The sequence below is a fragment of the Cavia porcellus genome, unplaced genomic scaffold (genome assembly GCF_034190915.1).
Source record: "Cavia porcellus strain 051 isolate PalLab524CR breed Dunkin Hartley unplaced genomic scaffold, mCavPor4.1 scaffold_9, whole genome shotgun sequence".
Classification (NCBI taxonomy): Eukaryota; Metazoa; Chordata; class Mammalia; order Rodentia; family Caviidae; genus Cavia; species Cavia porcellus.
Window position 1 is genome coordinate 82,961,087 of NW_026947492.1, and position 7,165 is coordinate 82,968,251.

At 39.2% G+C, this 7,165-nt stretch overlaps 1 pseudogene; it reads left to right on the plus strand.

Moving 5' to 3' along the window:
* Positions 1–3,092: 3,092 nt before the first annotated feature.
* On the plus strand, positions 3,093–4,470 carry LOC100726635 (cell division cycle-associated protein 7-like; annotated as a pseudogene).
* Positions 4,471–7,165: the final 2,695 nt, after the last annotated feature.

Below are 7,165 nucleotides of genomic sequence, written 5' to 3' on the forward strand. Positions count from 1 at the left end.
TTTCATTATATAAATTGTCAAGGGCCTCTGTGAATGCTGACTAAATGATCTAGAAGATCTTGGGAGGTGGAATATTATTTACAGCCCATGTTGAGGTGGTTAATGGAATGCAGTAATGTCCAAAATGTGATTTGATCCTATTGCTAATAATAGTTTGCTTGCATTGATTCTTAATGTCATGATAACATGTTATTAGATTTGAAAGTTAAACCAAAGGCTGACTTTGAGAACAGAAGTGGATTATTCATTACAACTTTTTTGTTTGTCTTCAGTCAGGAAAGGGAAATAAAAATGTAAAACTATGATATGAATTTTTGTGATGTAAACCCAGCTAGTATTATAAATACCACCTCAAACAAGTAAGATCTGCAATGCAGTTAAAAAGAATAAATGTAGAGATAGTCCAATATGCAGGACCGTATCTGGAAGGTGGAGTTAAGGATATAAGCAGAGGAGGACAAAAATTTACGTTGAAAATAACGACAAAAGTACACAAGATTGTCCCTGATTTGAGCTATCAATTTAGTTACAAAGTGCTTTCAAGCCAACTAAAAAGGAAATCAGACTCTACTTGAAAATGCTCATTATCAAGCAACAGAAAAACATATCCGTGATATAACAGGAAGACTGACATTCTATGCCAGAAATTCTAAAAAAAAATTCTTTCAAACTCAGGCTGTAACTCAAGAAAACTTCTCCAGGAGCCAAGATAATACACAGTAGCTCAAATCCATGGCTCTTCTTAAGCCAATGATAAAATTGCAATGTCTTAATAATTTTTCTCCCAGGGCATGCATAGGAGGATAAAAGCTGCTGATTTTTACCTCACATTTGTATGTACTCTAATTATTTCTTTCTTACCCAGAATAAATTACAGGCTGAAATACAAGATAGGAAAGTATACTCATAATTTTATGTAATATGTAAAATACTAGAATATATTCTTATTCTACTCTTAACATCTAGCAGTACTTATAAATAATACATAAATATTTTTGTATATATAATTTAATGAAAATATGCATTGTAAAACATCTTGCGTACTATTAACCTACACTGTGGGACAGAGGTCGTGCACAGCCTTAGAGTACTGTTTAAATCTCCAGCCAAATTCTCTGATGATAAATCTTGATAGTATGAGGGTGTTTGGAGAAATAAAAGCTAAATATTGGAGTAGTTGTGTCCACAGGGGTTCTACATTTTCTGTTAGAAAATCCTCATCCTTGTCCTCCTTTCCATACATTTCCTCCCCTCTGTCTGTCTGTCTGTCTCTGTCTGTCTGTCTGTCTGTCTCTCTCTCTCTCTCTCTCTCTCTCTCTCTCTTTCTCTTTCTCTCTCTCTCTCTCTCTCTCTCTCTCTCTCTCTGTCTTTCTAACCTTTTGAGCACCTTTTATATACAAATGTTTGAATGTTTATAATTACTTTGTTTTGTATATTGGGGGATTTATTTATAATGTAAAAACAACAACAATAATCCCTTAGTCATTAATTGTTTAATACATAGTCAAATTTGTTTTAACCACTACCACATTAAATAATTCCATCTTCCCAACAACTGCATAAGCAGATACTGTCATTTTTAATTTAAATAGGAGGATAACGGTGGCAATATTGACAAAATGATGTAAGTGACTCAAAGTCACTAAGTTAGAAAATGACAGAAGAACCATTAAAACTTATACAGTCCGAGTCCAGAATTGTCGCTTCTGATCACTTCAGGACTACATGTGCACAATAATTAATGAGGTGTGTGTGTGTGTGTGTGTGTGTGTGTGTGTGTGTGTATTTAAGGATTTATGCTCAGAATCTGAATAGGAATTACTGACAGAAATAGTGGAGACGATTCAGAGTGCTGAAAGAATAAATATTCATGTAAAGATGATAAAGAATTGTGTAAGGAGCTGTTTAGATGTGAAAGAAAAACAGGCAGAATTTCTACTGTAATTGGTTCCCGTCCTCTGAAGTATCTGTTAAGCACCAGTATTTCATTCAGCGGTCCTAATCTGCATAGAAAGGTTAACATGTAGATAAAGTAAAGGTCATCTCTGCTTGGTACTTTACAGTGTTTTCACAGAGGTGAAAAGATGATCATTCCTCCCACTCCAGTGGGGTTAGGGTTAGGATTAGAGTTAGACAAACTGATGTGCTGAAAGCTACTAAGTCACTCACTGTTTTATAACCAACCTTAGCTTTGACTCCAGATTTCTGATGCAACACCTGTTCCTTTAGAAGATTGTGTCTTGTCATTAACATTGAACAAAATGATTTTGAATAACTAACATATGTGTGAGTAGCCAATTTAGTTTCTAAAGTTTACAGAAAGACCCAGCAGGCATCTGGCTAATGTGCTATTCAGATAAATTTTATTTTAATAGATATGAGCTATATATATATATACCTCCTTGGGGAGAAAGAGCAGAGAAATTGTATTTTTCTCAAATGGAGTAAATATACTTAATAAAGATATTTGTAAACAGAATCACATTAATACAATATATGTATTTTTACATTTATACACAGAAAATATCTGAAGTAATTGATGTTTTCTTCCTCTCAATTTTTCATGTTTCCTTTCAAGAGATTATTTATATTTATATAGTAAGATAAAAGAGGGCATCTCCTCATTTATGTTGATGCATTTTGAATGAAACATATCTTAGCATTGCATGCATTTGTGGTCCAGCCTAAGAGTTTGCAAATGCCTTTGAGCCCCATTCTCTCATGAGCGTTTCCCTATTCTTTCTAGTATGTGCTTTGTGGATGATTAATCTGAAGTAATTTGTGTATGGTTAATTCCATACCATTATTGCATCTCTTCCTTGAAAGTTTTTGGAGGTTTTTTTTAATGCAATAGTGGAATTCTATGGTAAAAAATTAAGTTCAATATAGATTTATTTCATATAGGTAAAGATGAGTACATTTGTGTTGGGTAGAATCTTTGACTTTTGTGAGTTTCTCTAAAGAATTGAACACAAGAGAAGCGTAGCTGAAGCTCCAGGTGATCCAAACTATTCACTACCACCATCCCAAGCCATAGCTCCCGCTTTCTCCACTCCATCGCAGCTGTGAGTTACCCAGAACTGAACCAAAAGGATCTCATAGTGAAGAATGTAAAGAAATTCAAATATATGAAGTTGATTTCCATGGAAACATCGTCATCCTCTGATGATAGTTGTGACAGCTTTGCTTCTGATAATCTTGCAAACACAAAATCTAAATTCAGGTCAGATATCAGTGAAGAACTGGCAAATGTTTTTTTATGAGGACTGTGATAATGAATCTTTCTGCATCTTTTCTGAAAGTGAGGTACAAGATGTGTTAGACCATTGTGGATTTTTACAGAAACCAAGGTCAGATGTCACTAACGAACTGGCCAGTATTTTTCATGCCGACTCTGACGATGAATCATTTTGCAGTTTCTCAGAGAGTGAGATACAAGATGGAATGAGACTGCAGGCAGCCCGAGAGGGCTGCAGGATCCGCAGCCAGGGTAGACCCTCCGGCCCTCTCAGGGTGGCCATGAAGTTTCCAGTGCGAGTGCACAGCACCAGGGCGACAACCAACAAAAAGCCAGCGCCCCCGAAGCCTCCAGAGATTCTGACATCATTTCCAACTCCGATTCAGAAGACAAAAGTGGCGTGAACTTTCTGGAAAAAAAGGGCCTTAAATATAAAGCAAAACAAAGCCATGCTTGCAAAACTCATGTCAGAATCAGAAAGTTTTCCTGGCTCATTGTCTGGAAGACCATCTGTCCCGGGCCCCAGATCACTGTCAAAGACTCCCCGGAGGTGCACATTCCCACGCATGGCTGCCAGGAGGAACCCAGAGCGCAGAGCTCGGCCGCTTACCAGGTCCAGGTCTCGGATCCTGGGGTCTCTGAGTGCTGTCCCCACTGAGGAGGAGGAAGAGGAAGACGGTAAGTACATGCTCGTGAGGAAAAGGAAGGCCTTGGATGCATTGGACGATGACATGCCCAGAAGTCGCCGCACGGGATCCATGACCCTTCCACATATAATTCGTCCAGTAGAACAAATCAAAGAGGACGAGTTGGAGAACATCTGCAGCAACTCCTGAGAGAAGATCTATAACCGCTCGCTGGGTTCTACTTGCCATCAGTGCCGTCAGAAAACTATTGATACCAAAACAAACTGCAGGAACCCAGACTGCTGGGGCATTCGAGGCCAGTTCTTTGGCCCTTGCCTTCGGAATCGCTATGGGGAGGAGTCAGGGATGCACTGCTGGACCCGGACTGGCACTGCCCACCTTGTTGGGGGATCTGTAACTGCAGTTTCTGTCGCCAGCGAGGTGGACAGTGTGCAACTGGGGTCCTTGTGTATTTAGCCAAATACCATGGCTTTGGGAATGTGCATGCTTATTTGAAGAGTCTGAAACAGGAGTTTGAAATGCAAGTACGTAATACCTAGAAGACTGACTGCCTGCTTTCCACGGCCCACATTTTCCTAGTTGAAATTTCCAGTTCTGTCATTGATTGAAACCTGAGTTAGGAATCGTGATGGTCAGTTTAATAGAACACTCAGAACAGGTTAATCCCAGTAGATTTGCAGGTGCTTCTAGAACATCATGAAAGGTGGTTTGCTAGTGACACCTTGCCCTCTATGCCACTTCTCTGTGTCCTCTACCCCCACCTCATAGTGTCTCCTCTATTTCCATCTGCCACTTAAGTATCCAGATTTTTTTTTTTAAATTTGTGTGTGTGTTATATGTGTTTGTGGTGCTCAGGGTGGAATCCAGTGCCTTGCACATGCTAGGTAAGTGCTGTGTCGCTGAGCCACATCCCCAGCTCTCAAATTCTTTTTTCAAAGATGATTACTAGTGTATATTCAATTTAATGCATGTTGATGTAGCTTTGGAACCTTCACATAAACCCAAGTACTTAGAAGTACAGAAGTGTTAACTCTGTTCTGGTGCATGTCAGAGATGAGCTTTCTAGCTTGCTTATACAGAAACAATGGGTATAACTGAGTTCACACTGGTTGACTTCTTAACAGAATCAAGGCTCCCAGGTCTTAAGACTATGTGAAAAAGTTAGGTAATTGTTGCAAAGTGGAGTGTGTTTCTTAAGATGCCTCTCAGAAGAGCACAGAATGCCCCACAGTTGTGATTTGGTTGCTGAGGTCTAGGTGACTTACACAGTCAGTCTTCCAGAGGTTGTGGGCAGTATTATGCTGTGCTACTTAAAATTACTGTGGAAAAGACATTCTGGGGAATTCCGATGGTGAAAAATTCAGTAACAGACTGATAGGAATCCTTAGCATGAAAGGTTAGAATCTTGGTATTAATGACTAGTCTGGTTTTTATGGTGCCTTAAAATTTTCCCTGTCAGTTCCTGTGTAAAGGGTTGAGATTTTAAGCACTTTTGTAACAGTAAGTGCCTTTTTGAGGATGGTGCCTTTCAACAGTTTGTTAACAGTGTCTTCCAGTTTGCCTCTGGGCCTATTTCGCACATCACCAATCCCTTGCCCTTCATATTAAGTTGGTCCGTGCGTCCAGTTCCCTGCCTGTGTAGCTGTTGCTCTGCCTGTTGATTGACAGCTAATTAGACCTTCGGACAATGAGTGTAAATACTGCTTTTGATCTGTAATACTTTTACACAAAGGTTTTTATTTTAATAATGAAGTGTTTTTGTTTTAACTTGTCTGCTTTTTAAAATACTGAATCTTACAATCTATATTTTTCCTTGTATTTCAATAAAAGGCTGTTTCTACAAAAAAAAAAAGAATTGAACACGAGAAAAAACATGAGAATAATAAGCACAGTATTTTGGTTCTGTATTGACACAGTCATTCAGCAGTGGTTGATATATTTAAGTCACACCTAAGTTTTCGAGGATGTGAACACTCACTTGATGATCTCAGTTAATTCATTTGTCACTAAGTACCTTGAATTAAATTTAGTTCTGAAGATGCTTCTGGTCCATGAGTATGTAGATTCATTGCAAAAACACAGATTCGTTTATCTCATGCAAGAGATAGAAAATTGTAATGTCAATTTGAGGAGTTCAGAAGCTTAACTAAGTCGATTCAGCAATTCTACATCCTCAGGTGTACAGGACCCATCCTAGGGTCAATCATCACCTGAAAAGCAGTAAGGGAAAATGAGGAAGAGGCTTGCTTTTGTTCTTCTAAGGAGCTCTGTTCTTTGGTTCAGCTCAGAGATCATCTCTTGGCCTCTAGAGCAGCCTCTTTGGTTTCTGCTTCAGATCCTTGAGCCTTCTAGTGTAGACTCTTTAGCCTTCCATAGACCCATCAGCCTCCTGACATAACTTGCACAGGACACTGCAGTGAGCTTCAGACCTTGGCCTGAATCCTTCAGCTTCCCATGTGCAGACGCCCTCTGCACGCTCCCTCCCTGCCTCTGTGGCTGACCCCCAAAAGCAATGCTGTAGCTTTCTGTGCATTTGTGTATCTTATGTTGTATCTGTTTCTCTAGTAAAATGCTGACTGATAGAATAATGAAGTCCCAGATCAGAATATGCTAGAGAGTGAGTCCTAACTGTCTATACCACGTATTTTCTATACCTTAACAATTTAAATATTTATCTGTATATTTGGATGGTTCATGTTAAAATGGTGTGGAATTTCTTGATTGCTGGGTAATGAGGGCTCTTCAGGTTCATTTTGTGCATTTTTAAATATTCAGAAGAAAGATACAGTATGGTCTCTTCTATGTCACTCCTATTCAAAACTCCTATGCACATATACGCAAAGAATAAGTATGTATTTAAAATGATACCACTGCTGAGGTGAACATGGACTACCCACTTGCTGCGACGTGAGGACTGCCTTCCAGCTGTCCAGAGGGCTAGGCCTTGGGGATGCTCAGGCCCAGACTGGAACTTGCAAGTCCTTCAGCAAAATAAAAGTTCTTTCATTGCGAGCCAGTCACCTCAGCTAGTTCATAGCAGTGATGGAGAACTGTGATGATCACAAATTTCTGATTAATCATTTTTAGGCTGACATATGCCGGAGATGCTCTGAATTTTAATCCAAGTATGTTAAGCTAATCTTTATGCTTTGATTAATTCAGAGAAACTTGACTATTTTTTTTTTTTTGTCTTTTTCGTTTTTATCGGTACCAGGGATCGAACTCACGACGGCCTGCTTGCAAGGCAGGCGCTTATGCCGCTGAGCTAAATCCCCAGCCC